Source organism: Balaenoptera borealis, assembly GCF_965194805.1.
Source record: "Balaenoptera borealis genome assembly, chromosome: 2".
Lineage (NCBI taxonomy): Eukaryota > Metazoa > Chordata > Mammalia > Artiodactyla > Balaenopteridae > Balaenoptera > Balaenoptera borealis.
In genome coordinates, this window is record NC_138867.1 from 162,279,508 (window position 1) to 162,296,488 (window position 16,981).

Here is a 16,981-nt window from a genome sequence, read left to right on the forward strand (position 1 = left end):
TTTTGGATTGTAGGCTGAATTTTTAAGAAGTTGGGGAAGGATACTGAACTGCCAAAAGTTAACAGATTAGTGGCAAAGAGATAAAAATAATTATAATGCCAATTTCCCTGGGTATTCCCCGTGTACTTTAGGGGTAAAAATAGTATTTGTAAAGTGATTTCAAAATGTGCAAATATTACCTGTGGGACATAACCTACTGGTTAAGAGCACTAACTCTGAAATTAATTTGCCTGGATCTTTTTTCCCCAGCTCCACCACTTATTAGTGGTGGGACTTCAGGAGTGTTACTTCTTTGTGTTTCACTTCCTCTTTGAAAAACAACCTCCTCTTAATAACCTCACCCATTTTACAGAGCTGTGGCGTGGAGTTAATACAGGTAGAGTGCTTAGGAATCCATGCCACTCTTAAGTCTTTTAAAATCAATCTTACTATTGTTGTTACTACTATTATTATTTTGTTAGCTGTCCTTGAAAAAGTTTGCCAGCAGTACTCACTTGCTTTTCTTTTTGTTGTATATTCTCTACATCCCACTTAAGCGTTCTACCAAACCCTAAGAGGCTCTTTTCAGATGTTTTACACCTCTTTACTTGTTTGTCACAGCAAAAGTAAAAGGAGTGTGGCTCCCCTTGATCGAACAAACCAGAACTTTGGTTTTCTCCCATTCATACACATTGGTGAACAGATGTGAAAAAACGACTCCATGGGGCTTTCAGTCTGGAGCCAAACATCCAGGCTCTGTGTAACTCGACACTATTATGCACACATGTTGTTCCCTTAGGACCCAAAAGAATCTCAACTAAGCCCATCATTATTTCAGGAATATGAAGAATGCTTTTTGTGAAGTAGCTGAACATAACAGAAATACAAGAAAAGGCAGAGGTGTTTCGTATCACAACTTTTTGAGAAATGCTCAGAGCTCTAAGATGTAGCTGACAATTCCCCCATCAGCTAATGCTTTCAAAGTTACCATAAATTTCACCATAAATACATTTTTTCAGCAATGGCAATAATGCGGTGACTATACTACTCAATTCCTCACAGTGTCAGCATTAAATACATTAAAAGGGTAAGTTAAAATATCTGTCTGATTGCTTCTGACATAACCCCGAGATCTCTTTTATTTCTGTACTCCATCAATTATAATGTGGAACATTAACACAAATTATTTCTAAACACTAACAAGCAATGTAGCAACAAGTGGCAGACAATCAAGGGGAATTTTGCCATAGCACGGTGCTTATTTTGTTACAAGCAGGAATGCAAACCCAAAGGATGTAATTTAGAGGAAACTCTGTCCTGTCTATTCTCTAGGAACTAGAACAAGGAGACTGAGAGAAGATGATTCTGGGTAAATCAAACCGTTTTCTCCTAATTACAGCTGAATAACAGGGAGCAAACTCCCATGGAAGGTTGTGGCCTGCTTGGAAGAAAGCTAGGAGGTTGCCCTGGCTAGGGTCTTTCATACACAGTTATTCAAGCTCACACTCGATCATCTGTCAGGGATGCTACGGTAGGGAGAGTTTTGCCGTAGCTGTGAGACTCAGGAAGATCACTTCCAACTCTAAAACCTACAGTTTTAATTTAATCACCAACACCAGCCATCATTAAGAGCGACCTCAAATAACTCCAAATCTGTTCATCTACTCACATATTCTTTACACAGTCAACAGGCCTCGAGTGATTACTACATGCCAGACACAGTTCTAAGACACAGAATAAGGGATAAGAAAGGTAACAACCTCTGTCACTGTGGGGCTTGAGTTCTTTGGGAAAAAGTTCACCTAAATACAAAGAGACACCAAAGATAATATTGGTTTTGATTATTATTCTGTGAAAGAAGTAAGGTAATCTGATAAATTGGGACTGAGTTAGGCTAGTAGGACAATCAAGGAAAAAATATCTTTAAGAGATGAGTGCCAAAGAATAGAAAGGAATCATTTATGGATAATTTTTCTGGAAATAATATTTCCAAAACATGGGAAGAGCAAATACAAAGGCCCTGAGGCAAGATGAAGCTTAACTACAATCAAGGAACAAAAAGAGGCTAAAAGGTTAGGTCAGGAGATAACCACACAAATTTACACCAGCTGGTCCCTAACTTGAAGTCTACGTGGATATATTCTTGAGGTGAGTTAGACATATAGATCATCCAAAAAACAAAAAAAAGTTGACTCCAAAATTACCGTGGAAATTCTGAGTGAGACTCTTTACAAAGGCACAACCATATTAAAGATCACAGCCATCACTCTCCAAACTCCACTCTGGCCATCACTTGCAGGCATTTAACGGGGGTGTTTAATATCCTCTCTAAAATATTGGGCAAGGGCTTCCCTGGTGGCGCAGTGGTTGAGAGTCTGCCTGCCAATGCAGGGGACACGGGTTCGAGCCCTGGTCTGGGAAGATCCCACATGCCGCAGAGCAGCTGGGCCCGTGAGCCACAGTTACTGAGCCTGCAGAGCAGCTGGGCCCGTGAGCCACAGTTACTGAGCCTGCGCGTCTGGAGCCTGTGCTCCGCGACAAGTGAGGCCGCGGTGGTGAGAGGCCCGCGCGCTGAGATGAGGAGTGGCCCCCGCTTGCCACAACTAGAGAAAGCCCTCACACAGAAACGAGGACCCAACACAGCCATTAATAAATAAATAAAATAAATTAAAATATTGGGCAAGAAGAACAAACATCCTAGCATGTCTGAACGGTGCACCTCGTGTCTCACAATTGAAAACTAGCTGGAGCTCACCCTGCTGATGGCTTTGCCGGTTTTTTTTTACCTTTTATTAAGAGTCCCACCTCTTTTAAGAACTGGGATATATTTTTTGAGGGAACTCAACTATAGGAAAATTCAACTGACAAAGATCATACTGTACTTGACTTTTCTGTTCTTTGCTACATTTATTTGTTGAGACAAACGTCTGTTCTTAGCCTTTTTGTAATGGCTCTGTTAAACAGAACAGACACACAGTACACTGCACATACTTAAAGAACACAATTTAAGTTCTGAAATATGCATATACCAATGGAACTGCCAACACAATCAAGAAAAGGAACATATCCATCACTTGCAAGTGTTTTTAAGCCTCATTCATAAAGCCCCTTATTTTCCCTCACATTCCACCCCTCCACATCCCCAAGTGACCACTGATATGCTTTCTATCGTTAGAGATGTGTTTGCAGTTTTCTAGAAATTTATATAAATGGATTCACACAGTGAGGATTCTTTTATCTGGCTTCTTTCACTCAATGTAATTATTTTGAGAGTAACTCATATTTTTGTGGGTATCAATAGTTGATCACTTTGTCTTGCTGAGTAGTGTTTCACTGTATGAGTATACCACAGTATGTTTATTCATTCGCCTGTTGATGGGTGCTCGAGGTTGTTACAATTCTGTCTATTAAAAATAAACATGCTATGATGATCCACGTACAAGTCTTTGTATGAACATATGCTTTCATTTTTCTTGCATAAATATCTAGGTGCAGAAAGGCTGGATCATACGGTAGGTGTATGTTCAACTTATAAAGAAACAGCCAAACTGTTGACTGAAGTGACTGTACCATTTTCCTTCCCACTAGCAGTGCAAAAGACTTCCAGTTCCTACACTGCCTCACCAGTACTTGGTGTGCTTGGACTTTTCCAATTTTAGCCATTCAATAGTTGTGTAGTGGTATCTCCTGGGGCTTTCATTTTCATTTAGATAATAATTCATTACATTGAGCAACTTCATGTGCTTATTTGCATCCGTACACCTCCTTGGCAGGATCTCTTTTTATATATTGTTACCCATATTGTGAATTTAAAAAAATTTTTCTGATTACTGAGTTTTGAGAGTTCTATACGTGTTAGAGACACAGGTCTTTTCAGGTATATAATTTGTAAATATTTTCTTCCAACCTGTGGCTTTTCTTTTATTAATAATGGCTTCTAAAGATGAAACCCAATTTATCACTTTTTTTCTTTTATGGATCTTGTTTTTGGTGTCATCTCTAGGAAATCTTTGCTTAACCCAAGGTCAAAAAGATTTTGTCCATGTTTTAGAGATTTATGTTTTGATCTACATTTAGCTTATTCTTTATATGGTGTGAAGTAGGGATCAAAGGTCATACTTTTGCATATGGCTATCTATGCACAATATCCGTGTGCTATATGCTTCCAGCAACATTTGTCAAGAAGACTATCCTTTCTCCTCAAAGTTGGCTTTGCAGCTCTGTTGAAAAATCAGTTGTCCCTATATGTGTGGCTATGTTTCTGGGATCTACATTCTATTTGACTGACGTATTATATCTGACTCTTGGTTATAATATATTCTTTCACTGATGTCTTTTCACTTGCTCATGTAAATAGTCTCCCAGTAATATAGCCTTACCACTTGACTGGACATACCTAGGTATACCTGAAATGCATTTGATAAATCGATGGATCTTGCACTCAAACTAGGGTTACTTTCCAAAAACACTTAAAATGTTGAGGTGTAAAAACGATGTATTCTACAGCCTTCCTGCCTCAACCAAGTGTATGTTAACACAACCCCATGAGCTATTTTGCATGTGTATGGGGCTGTAGAGTCTGGGCAGTATGAGAGTGGTATGTGCTGTCTATCCCAAAAGATCGTCATACGAGGCAAAGGAAACATTAAGGAAATAGATAGGAATAGTCAAATGCCAAATGTTAAAATATTTCTCATGCGTTTTTAATATTTACATTGAGATAAATAAGCAAATTATTATAAAATACAATACAAAACTTTAGAGAATATTTCAAAATGCTCTTTTTTGCCAGATGCAACAAGACACTAGGAATAAATAGAGGAATTTTCTGGAACCAGCTTGTCTTTCCTTTTTTTATCACCATCGAGTGATGGGATTGTATTTTATTCAGTCTATTGTACATGTGGGTGTGAATAAGATGGAACTTGTCTCAAAAAGAGAAATGAGCAAAGAATATATGTTGTCAACTTGTCTAAAACATTTTTTCATGTTCTGACTCATTTTTCTTTGTATTGGCATTTCAAGGGATTTCGTTTTTTAATTTGACTATTAAAAAACCTTGATAACTTCAGTGAAATCCCATGAAGATAATATAAACAACTGGAATGGAAAATGAAAAGATGATAATAGCAACCAGCACTGTGATATTTCTTGTCAGTGTTCTTTACTATTTAGAATAGTAACAAATCCCATATTCATTTGACTTTTTGAACTTTGGCCTTTACTTTGGTGGAAGAAGTTCCTTTCACTTTGCTTATTATCTGTTTGCAATGAAAAACAATTAATGACCATATTTTGATATGATCATCTTAGAGTTGTTTAGAGGGAGGATAGTTATGCAACTATTTATATATCTATGGGTTCAAGGAAGTTTAAAGACTTGATATTTGAATCCTGTGGAATGTAGCCTCCTTTCCCACAGGGAAATGAACATATACATGTACTTAATGTAGTTTAAAATAAAGCAACACCTGTTCGTAGAGGCACCTTCTATTCCAGGCATGTTTAGGTAGAGGGAAGGGGAACAAGAGCTATAAAACATAATTCTTGCCTATAAGGAGTTTACAGTTTAGGGGGGTTGAGGGCACTCAATGACTCAACGGGGATGAGCCTGATGCAGCTGGCTACAAGGTCACCCTTGGATAAACTCTGCTTTAGGAAAGACCAGCCTACTCTTATTCTGTTAAACTCTTTAATGCGGTGTCCAATAAACCTGGATATCAAGCTCAAACGCCACTTTAGAAATGTTTCCAGGGGTGCTAACAGCCAACAAGTTAATATGATTCCTACACACTTGACACAACTCACCAGAGGTCTTGAATTCGGTGAGCATATTGACCTCCTTTAAGAAAGATCACCATTGAAACTTCGAATGCTAAGTTCTAAGAGAATGAAGTAAGTAATAAGTGATATTCAGCTTCAGAGGTGGAAGAGAAAAGAGGTCTCACCTTGAGTAGAACATGTTGTTGGATTCTCCAAAGTGGCAAACAATAAGGAGAACACTAACCAACTAAGACTCTGAATAAGTTGAGAATCAAGATGAAAGCCTAAGATGGAGGTCAAAAGGTCCCCTAGATTGAAGGATACACTTAGGCTGAAAGGGAAACGATTGAAAAAGATGTAGAAAATGCTAAATATTTCACAAAAAATTTATTAGAACTAATAAAACAACTTAGCAAAGTTTGTTTGCAGAATATGAAATCAACATATACGCATCACTTGCATTTCTGCACATTAGCAATGAACAATCCGAAAAAGAAATTAGGAGAACAATTCCATTTACAATAGCATCAAAAAGAAGAAAATACTTAGGAATAAGCTTAACCAAAGACATGAAAGACTTGTACACTGAAAACTACAGTGTTACTGAAAGAAATTAAGGAAGACATAAATAAATGGAAAGACATCTCATGTTCATGAACTATTGTTAAAATGTCCATATTACACAAAGCTATCTGCAGATTTAATACAATGCCTATCAAAATCCCCTATTTTTGCAGAAATAGAAGAAACGACTCCAAAATTGATATGGAACCACAAAGGACCCTCAATAACCAAAGCAAACTTGAAGACCTCACATTTTCTTTCGAAATGAAGTTTTCTTGTTACTGTGGGTTAAAAATCCAAAGTCCTAAATGTCCATAAATTATCCTCCTAAATTTACATTTTGGTTCATTCTCAGTGACAGGGCTTTCAGTGCCTGAGTGGCATTGAGGGCTCCTTCAATATCTCTAGCTTGGACTTCTGTCACTGACATGGTGTGGGTATCTCAGAGCCTTGGCTCTTTTACCAGTTGATCAAGTCCCGCATGAACCATGCTCAGAAGGGCCCCACGCTTGCTTGCTTTCATGCTCTGCTATTGCTGTCTTGAAATTCTTAATGATTTTATCTTTGAACTTACGTTTTGTAAGTAAAATTTATGGGACAATAAAATATACACATGAGCAGAGGAGACATGTGCAATATGTGTGTCTGCCACCATTCCTGCTGCCCCATTCCCATCTAGTTTTCACCCTGCTTATGGCGTGCTTTCCATGACATGCTTATTTCATACCCATTTGGAGTCTTACTGAGTTCCACCAGAATTCTGTGCTACTGGTCACATCCAAGACTAAGTGAAGGTGTTAACAGCTCCGGGAGGCCATGCTTTCCATCTGAATCTGAACTTACTTCTAACACAGAAAGAAAGCAGTTGTTTTTTAAGAAACAAGAATGTCCAAGGAATCTTATCATATCCTTTCTTACTCGTGTTACTTCCCAATATTAGCCAAACACTTCGGCTGAAAAAGATGAAAAAGAGAACAGAGAACAACCCATAAAACCCATTTAGGGCTCACCCTAATCCAGTATGATGTCATCTTATCTCGATTCTATCTGAAAAAAAATTTACTTGGGCACATTCACAGGTTCCAGGTGAACATGAATTTGGGGAGGACACTATGCACCCCAGTGCAAATACTTTCAACAACACTTTTTCTTTGCAGTTTGAACAAGAGGCACTATAGTTTCATTTTGCACTGGAGCCCACACATTATGTCACTTTTTACTGTTAGAGCCCATGTTGGAAAAAGGGGCTTCATGAGACAGCCAAGTGAGTCTGTCAACTGAATTCTAGAATTATCCAGACTTACACACTTTGTTGCAGCAAGTTGGTTCCAGGCAAACCCATGTGAAAGGGGCATGTCCACAGTGGAGCAGAGAACTTTTGTCTCTCTATCACCAGACTCACTCCCAAGAGGAAGGAAAGAAGAGCTTAGCAAAGCATGGCCAGTTATTCTTCCTAACTTTGCCAGTCAAGTAGGTCACCTCACCCAACCAGTGTCAGTGAATATAAGAGCAGGGAAGTTAAAAGTTATACTAATCAAATTCCCTTCACATGGAGGTACCATTAGGAATGAGAAGGGAGATTGTCACTAATGCTTCCCTGTTTTTTTCAATCTCTTAACCCACTCAACTATGCCTTTAAACCTGTAATTAACAGAATATCACTCCCCCTTCAGGAAAAAGAATAGACCTTTATCAGGACAGTCCTGCTCACACTTTTATGGGGCTACTCATTTGAGTGGCCTCCGGGAACTGCTGGTGGACGACTTAGAGTTTCATCCCAGAAGTCTCTGATATGGGTGAGAAATTGCATTAATTTAAATTAACTCCAGGGCTACTCATATCCAATGATCAGAAACAACTTTTTGTTCGACCAGCCATCCACAGCACAGCTAACCACAGAAAGCTGATGAGGTTAAATGACACACTAAGGTTAAATACATAAAAGCATCCAGTAATACAATTCAGAAATCATAGAAATGTTGCAAATTTGAAAGTACACCTTTGCCGGTATCAAATTCTTCACAGAGAAATTAAAAGGGCACACATTAAACGCTCTTATGAATTAAGGTCCCAAAGTATTAAAGCCCAATTTTGAAATCAAGTGTCCTTGTTACTGTGGGTTAAAAATCCAAAGTCCTAAATGTCCATAAACAATCCTCCCAAATGTACATTTGGTTCATTCTCAGTGACAGGGCTTTAACTGCCTGAATGGGACTGAGGGCTCCTTCAGTATCTGTAGCTTGGACTTCTGTCATTGACACGGGTGTGGGTCTCTTAGGGCCTTGGTTGTTTTATCAGTTTATCAAGTCCCTCATGAACCATGCTTTTAAAGAGTCTAAAGAGTTCCTAAGATACAATTTGATTTTACAGCACTATCCCCAAAATTTAAAAATCAATCTCAAAAGCAAGCCAATCCCCCACTCCTAGAAGAGTGAAACTAGGCACATTTTTGTTCCCAGAATCCAGTACAGAATTCGACCAAAGAACATAGCAGAAACTCAATGGCATTTGAGAGAAAGATAAAGTCTCTTGCGTTTTAGCCTCACTAGGATGTCCATTAGTCTATGCCATTTATTTGAAATTTCTGACCTGCCAACTTCGAACCAGGAGGAATCTTTTAGCCTCACGTTGATTTGTCACTATGAATTTGCCATGTGCAGTGCACAGCCCTGAGCATCTGTCACACGTGGACTCTTGAGTTATCCCTCCTCCTTGATGACTTTGTGGTTCACACTGCAGTACTGAACTGATTATGGCTTCTGTCGAGTGACATTACACCTCCAGTTCTGGTGTGTAGATTTGACAATCCTATGCCGCCATGGCCATTTTCACTGCCTCCTGCTATGGAACTGCATAGACCAAAGGCGGCTGCCTTTAAGAGAACATTTCTTTCTCCAACATAATTGACAAATCCAGTGTCAGCTTGGGTCCACATGTAAAGGGAGTCACTTGAGCCTGCGGTAGACCATATGTGTCAATGCCGACAAGTTCTACAAAACATGTTTTCCTTACAACTGAGTCTTTGTCTCCGTCAAGCCTGCTTGGGAAAAACTCTACCTGAAGAGTAAGGCAAGGTGGACGGCTGCCTGAGACTTTCCTGCCCTGTAAAATCCTGCACACTCTCAAGTCAAGTGCCAGGTAAAGGTCTCTGTATACTAAAGATCCTCCAGGTGCCTTATTCATTCCGCTCCAGGTATTGCTCAGTCACCTGCAACTCCCTAACGCCCCTTTTCTTTATGTCAGACTTTTACTTAAGTGGCTCTAAAGAAACAGCCACTCTCCCACGCCATAAGCTGCAGCCATCAGCCAAAATCAAAGTATCTTACGGCTGGTGTAGTGGGTTGGATGGTGGCCCCCAAAAGGATATACCCATGTCCTAATCCTTGACTGTTACCTCGTTTGAAAAAAAAGGTTTTGCAAATGTCATTAAGGATCTTGAGATGGGATTTCCATCCTATATTATCTGGATGGGTCCTAAATAGAATGACAATTGTCCTTATTATACAAGAAGGGCAGAGGGACATTTGAGACAGACAAAAGAGAAGATACAGACACAGAAAGGGGGTGATGTGAAGACAGAGACAAAAACTGAGTGATGTGGCCTCAAGCCAAGGAAGCTGGCAACCACCAGAAGCTGAAAGAGGCAGGAATAGAATCTCCCCTAGAGCATCTGTAGGGAGAGCAGCCTTGCTGACGCCTTGATATCACACTTCCGGCCTCTACAACTGTGAGATAGTAAATTTCTATTGTGTTAAGCCTCCAAGTTTATTAGTCTCCCAGCAAGCACGGAGGACACTTATACAGCATGCATTAAACCTTTTCTAGGCTTCAGCAGTATACTGCACAAACCTAAATATTTTCAAACAGTCAAAGGTCTCAACTTCCCACCATACATTAAAGACCAAGGCACTAGACTACCTTCCTTGGCAGTACCAAAATATTTTCCACATGGACATTTTCCTCTCCAAAATGCCTGCTCCTTTCTTTTTATTTCTCAGTGTTCCCAGGTAATGCACCAAATGTTAGGGTCTTTTCATTACCTTCCAGCAAGTACAATGCCTTAATTCCATTTGGTTTGGAATAAATTAGGAAATAAGATAAAAGAGAAAAGATGGAGGGCCGAATATTCCTGTTACTGTTGATAACCCTGGCTTGAGAATCCAGTTTGAACGCAATGATCACATAACGGAACCCCAGAATTGGGCAGATTTACTAACTCGTAATACACAGAATGAGAGAAACAGAAGACACTCACTCACACTCTCAAGGGAGAGAACAGAATTAGTCAAGGCAAGCATGCTCACTTAATTCTTTTCAAGCTTTCTATATAAGTCACTTGATTACTTTGGGGCAGAGTCAGTAAAGAAGCAGGGCTGAAATGACCCTAAGAGCTCTCTTGACGGGACTGAACCATCAGGAGCAGGAAAGGAACATTCCCTCACTCCCCACCACCACCACCCCCAGCAGTAAAAAATGATCATCCACATTGACAATGTAAAAGAAATCAGAAACTACGCTAACTCTGATTCACTCTTAGTATACCAACAGCTAATCAGGAGCCTTGTGCAAAAGCATCTTGACTAGTTGCTAATAAAAATCTTTAGAAGCAGACCCCTCCACATGCCTCAAAGGGAAGATGCAGACCTGTATGCTTCAGGATTTTCTCACCAAAACCCCACAGAATTTCTTTACTATTCCAGCCAAGTATGGCCTAGCCCTACCCTCATACCTGTTTTTCTTGGTTTAGCAATAAAGAAACATAGATGGAAATAAAGAAGAGCTATCAGGTAGAAAGATATAAAATAGTGGGGAAAATATTATAAGTAGAGTCAAGTACCACCACCGTTTACTAGAAGTGAACTTTCAGCACCAACATTAATATTTTTTCCTGTTATATCTGTAAAGTGATAATAAGTAATATGTACATAACAATTTTTAATTTATTCCAATCTCATTTTTATAACTAACTACTTCACAACAAGTAACATGCTAAGGCAGCATCAATAGATGTAAAAAGGTAGTCCCTGGCCCCAAGGAATGTTGCCTAGGAGAACACAGAGATATGTAAAAAATACAGTCACAATACAGTGTAGCGAGTGCAACAATCAGGCATGCAGAAGTGCAAGGGTAGCAAAAAGGAGCGTGTGATCACAACACTAAAAAGAAGAGTGCACAAAAGACATAATATGTAAATTGAGTTTTGAAAAATGAAGTGGGTGTCCCAGGTGCCCCATAGGGAGAAAGGAATTCTTGGAGGAGGGAAAAGCATAAATGAAGACAGTGAATTGTTCTTATAATCCAGAAGCGAAGTAGGCAATGGCAGGAGAAATGATTGGACGCAGGCGTCATAAATACTTACATGTCTGCGTTTTAGCAAGTCCATTCTAAAGGAAACTTTGAGGATCAACTCGGGGGTTGGGGGCCGCGGGGGGACAGAACTAGTCATTCCTGCAAGAAACACTGTACAGTTGTGCAAAACACTGGAACCAGTTTCTACCAACCCACCAAAAAAAAGACTTCAAAGGCAACGTGGTTATCACAGGAAGGGCTTGTTTTTGTGTTTGTTTTTAGTTCATTAGGCCTCATTTAAAATTCTGATTCCACAATGCACTTGCGTTGGGATCTTGAACAACACTCATAACCTCTGCAAGTTTCAGTATAGTAAGTTTATGTGATTACCTTTATCTGTAATATCCCTGTGTTGCAATCTTAATTAATTAAGATTAATTCATCTTAATCTTAATCTCAAGTTCAGGTCAAACACTAGTTCCTCTGTGACTTCTCCTCTGAACTGATTCAAAAGCCTTCTCTCCTGTCCTCATTTGGCTTCTCTTCTCTTATGGAATCTCATAAGAACTTCTACGACCTCTTTGGTTTTTTGTTGTTGTCGTTGTCTGTTTTTTAATTGAAGTATAGTTGATTTACAATGTCGTGTCAGTTTCAGGTGTACAGCACAGTGATTCCGTTTTCAGATTCTTTTCCCTTAGAAGTTATTACAAAATATTGAGTATAGTTCCCTGTGCCATAGAGGAGATCCTCATTGTATCTATTCTATGCCTTCTTTGAATGACCGTAGCACTTGTTGTCTGTATCATTTTTATGTCTGTTGTGGCTTTGTGACTGAACATGAAAATTTTCTATTTGTTCATGTCCTGGCCCTTCCTTTAAAATGTGTTCATTTATCTATTTCATATTTATTGACTACATCTTAGATACCGTGTTAGCTGCTTGTTCTAGATGTTAGTAAAATATAGACCTTCCTGCTCAAAGGGTCACAGTATTTGTGGGAAAACAAAAAAATGAACAACCTATGTCTCAAATAGCTTTGTACTTCCCGAAGAGAACACACCTCGTAGGTACAATAAATATATGTATTATACATAAATGTATAAATAGTTAATGGCATTAAAAACTTGAGATAACTGCTTTTCTATTCTGAGGAAATGATCATTATATTTCACCAGGAGCTCAATACCATTCTGAGAATGAGGGCTTAACCCCCATCCTGACTCACTGCATCGCTTTCTTACATGAAAATAGACAAGTCTGTACATACTCTCTACAAAAAGGCTATCTGGCATGAATTTCAGATAGCAAGAAGAAAAATTCAAGAGGTTCAGAGAAGCATCCAGAAGCTCAGATGATTGTCTGGCACTAATACAACTTGCTTGACAGGAAAATAGAGCCGTAAATCTCACAAAATTAGATGATCTTTGAAGGATTTCAAAACCTCCTGCTATTAATTGGAAATCCTAGAAGAACAGCTTCTTTTAAACTATACTGATAATATGCTTTACAGCTTAATATTCAGAAGCCTATGTTGTGGCTAAGTGAGCGTCAGGAAAGAAGGAAACTTGTGGTTTAGCTCCATTTACTCTGGAACCTCTGGTCAAAACATCTGCTTCTGTGCTCAGCCATCTTATCATCTGTACAATGGAGGCAACTCTAAGAAAACATAGTTACAGAGATGTTGCACAGTTTCACGTGTCATTGTCTTCATTTGTTTCAGAAAACCAATCACATCTAAGCTACGACTGAAAGAGTGCAATGTTATTTGGGGTCATCTAGTGCAGCTCTGTCAAAGTAAAGAAAAGGAAAGGGGCCTAGAATGACTATAATTTTCCCAAGAGGACACAATTATTTTATGGTAAATCTGGGTCAAGAACCCTGATCTCTTTGATGCCATTCCATTGTTCTTTCGTTGGGTTCTGAACAACCCAGAGAAAGAAAGAGAAATCAAATTCCTATGTGGTACAGGACGTGGCAAGATTGGAATTGGAGAACTACATATTAACAGGTATCTGGGAAATTCTTCAAACTAATTGAGATATATACCAGGTACATAAAAAACAGTATGTGTTCTCAAGATGATTCTGTGGAATGAACAGAACAGAACATAAACAATCAAATAATAACACAAAACATTTTTATAGATTTTTAAACCTTACAAAGCATTTTCACGTTCATTATCTAATTTAATCCTCAAATCAACTCCATGAGACAGTTATTATTTTCCCATTAGAAATGACCACATATTAAATCCTTAGTGATTGCTCAAGAAAAGCTGAAATCTTGAGTGTTACATCTATTAATGCCAGGGTTGGGTGTTTTCCCATGGGAACACTGGATGCTAAAATCAACAGGGATTTTCAGCTCAAGATGGCAGGCTAGGAAACATTTACTTTCTGTTCCTCCTGAAACCATATTTAAATAAAACTGTAGAAATACCAAAATTAAGCAACCAATAAAAGCCAAGACATTGTGGAAGTCATCAACCACAGAAAGATTTCAACACATTTTGAGAAGGCAAACAATGAAATGGAGGAACCATGAATAAAATAATTAAGAAAAGACTACCCTAAGTAGGGTCTGCACAAAGCCAGTCAGCTTTTGCTGAGCTCTGGTTATAGTAAAGGGCAGAGGAAAGAAGAGGGGCTGAAAACAAGGAGACAAACATCATTTTAGGAACAAAAGTTCATTTAATGAGCTCCAGGGAACACCCAGCCTGCTGCCATACTAACTCATGAATTACAATGGATTGTTGGTAAGTAAGACAAGAAAACAGGGAACAAACAAAAATCAAGACATCGTTTCTTACAGAACTCTTCTCAAATGAGATCAAGGAACTATGGTTCAATGCCACAGCTGTAAATCATTTCTGCTCCTGGAGAGGTTAGAAAGGGCTTATAATATTTAGCCCTTTTTTTCAGACAGAATTTAGGTCTGAGCAAAACCTTTTGTGTCCTCAAACCTCAAAGTTTATTGGGGATGGAAGTCCAAATTAGCTGTCACATATCATAAAAAGAATCTCATGGGCAGAGGGTCAAACTAATTTTGGAATATATGAATTATGCCCAGTGTTATTTTCAATAGATTTTAAACTAAAATATATAAATACATTTTTATTGATCTATGTGACTCTGGGTTCTGAAACTTCTACATGTCACATGCGTGATACATAACACACAATGTCAGCCCCAGGAGAGAGAAAACACTCCAATGAAGCAAGCCAAAAAAACAAGTTTCAAACAAGGTAAAGTCATGTGTAGACCAGGATTTTTCAGTTCTTTCCTGTCATGCTGAAGCTTCCAGCTCCTGAATAACAACACATGTTTCCCTTGCCCTAGACACCCAAGAGTATGTCTCCTCTCTTGGGCATAAGAATCGCTAGAGTTACATATGTGTAGTAAACAGTGGACCCAGCTGGCATACTCACAATGACCAAATTGTGTTGATCGTACTTTAAACCAATACATCACTCCACGATGAAGTTGCAATAAATGATATATTTGCTTGCCAGACATGAATGAGATGCCTTACGGGATATACTCCAGGAAGGCCAGAGAAACTGGAATAATTTACTGGTGAATTTCTTTCTGGATAGCCCATGATTTGTCTAGAATATAAGCTTTACATATCTGGATCCTTCACACTAGACCAAAGGGAAAATCTGGGCTGCAAGCCTCAATTAGAAATGTGGGGCACTGCTATGCTGACAACTGGTGCTCCCTGACCTGTATCTTCTGAGACTAGAACCCCGTGTGGTGGATGACCAATTCATGCGTTGAACAAAAGAAGACCTCCTACAGGGCAGTGTACGTGTTCATCACACGTATGGCACTTAGGGCTAAGTACCATAAGGGCCACAAGAAAAAAAAAACAAAAGTAACACATGAAGCATATATGATAAGGAGGCGCCACAGTCCAGAGCACGAGCTCTGGAATCACACAGCCTTGCTTCGAATCCTAGCTAAGCCACTACCATCTGTATAACCTGAAGAACAGTCGAAGGTTTAAATGTTGTTTTACCAAATTTCGAAAAGGAAGTGAAGAAAGAACCTATCTGCCAGGAAGGGACATCGTGGGCTGCAGCACCCAGGCGGGTCAGGGCTCTGCATCCCCTGCTCAGAAACTTTCGCCACCTGGCTCATGGTGATGCTGGCAGCTGAGCAGCCCTGGAGAAGGTGCTCCCGTCATCAGGCCTCGCAGAGAAGCTGGGGAGGTCCCTGGAGGAGGCGGGCCACAGCCTGGCAAGCTCTGGGTGCCTCCTGCACTCAGCTCTGAACAGGCTCTGGTCCCTGGGCCCCTTGGGGGGGAAGGGCTGGCCGATACATACGCAGGGCTGAGGGGCCTGCAGAGCCGGTGCCCAGGCAGGGTGAGCTCTGCAGGAGAAGGCTTCCACAGTCCCCAACAGTCTCCGCATGGTGGTCCATCCGGTGCCAAACACCTGCCACCCACAGCGAGAAGTCCCAGCCACTAGAAAGTCCAGAAGGGGTCGGGCTCTGGGGCCTCGCCCTTTGCCTTTGGGCCGGGGTTTCTCCAGGGGCTGGGCTTGCATGCACCCCCCGCCCTGCCCCGCCCACCCTTTCTCTGTGACGAGTACAATGGACATGTCACAAGCGCCAGGCTGAGCCATCCAGTGTCCAGTGCGTGCTAGACCTTGAGAGGAGGTGAAGCTAAGGAGAAGCTCTCCCAGTTTCACTCTGTTCTCGGATCGCTTGGCGCACAACCGGTCCTACATGGGCAATTTACTGTGTAAATTTCGTACCTGGCTCCGCCACCCCCGCCGGCCCCGCCGCCCGCCCCGCCGTGGGGCGCTGGTGGGCTGTCACCCGCTGGTTTTGCCCTCCTGGGAGGCTGCCACATCTGACCGGGACCACCCTGCTGCTCCAGCGCCTGCCATCTGCCCTGAGCAGGGAGTCAACATCAGGAAGCCGGTACCATCCAGTCACCTCCCACTGAGGAGATGGGGGCTGGGGAAAACAGGGGCAGAATGCAAAATGACAGCCTGGGAAGGAGGTGAGAAGAGGGAGGTGAAGGTCCCATCCCATGCCGTGGTGTCCTCTGCCCCAACCGCATGCTGCTCCCTGCTGCTGGAGAAGCCAACAAAAACAGTGCTGGGTGAAGACCACCGGCCCAAATCACCAGGCTCACTGATGTCTGGGAAGGAGCTGCGGCGTGAAGAGTCTTCACGCATCCCAACAAGAAGCTCCCCTTCCCTGCTATCTACCAGCAGTAGGTCCTGGAAGAGGAAGATTCCCCTGCCGCTTTTTCTGCCGCTGCCAGGGCTGAGGTCGCCCCCGTCGGGGAACGAGGCACTGACGTGGGATCGAGGTGAGCTGCCCCCTCCTCCTAAGCTTCCGTGCTTAGCTGCTGCCAAACACCCAGGCACCTT

General features: G+C 40.9%; 1 protein-coding gene and 1 long non-coding RNA gene across 2 annotated transcripts in view; both read right to left on the reverse strand.

The window, feature by feature from the left end:
• The window catches only part of LOC309623765 (uncharacterized protein), a 44,428-nt gene that overhangs the window by 16,611 nt on the left and 10,836 nt on the right, over nucleotides 1–16,981 (reverse strand). The gene's annotated exons all lie outside the window — the stretch shown is intronic.
• Nucleotides 4,661–12,872, reverse strand: LOC309623790. Its single transcript, XR_014241646.1, has 2 exons — nucleotides 11,666–12,872; nucleotides 4,661–9,261 (listed from the first exon to the last, which is right to left on the reverse strand). It is a non-coding gene; the product is annotated as an uncharacterized lncRNA (long non-coding RNA).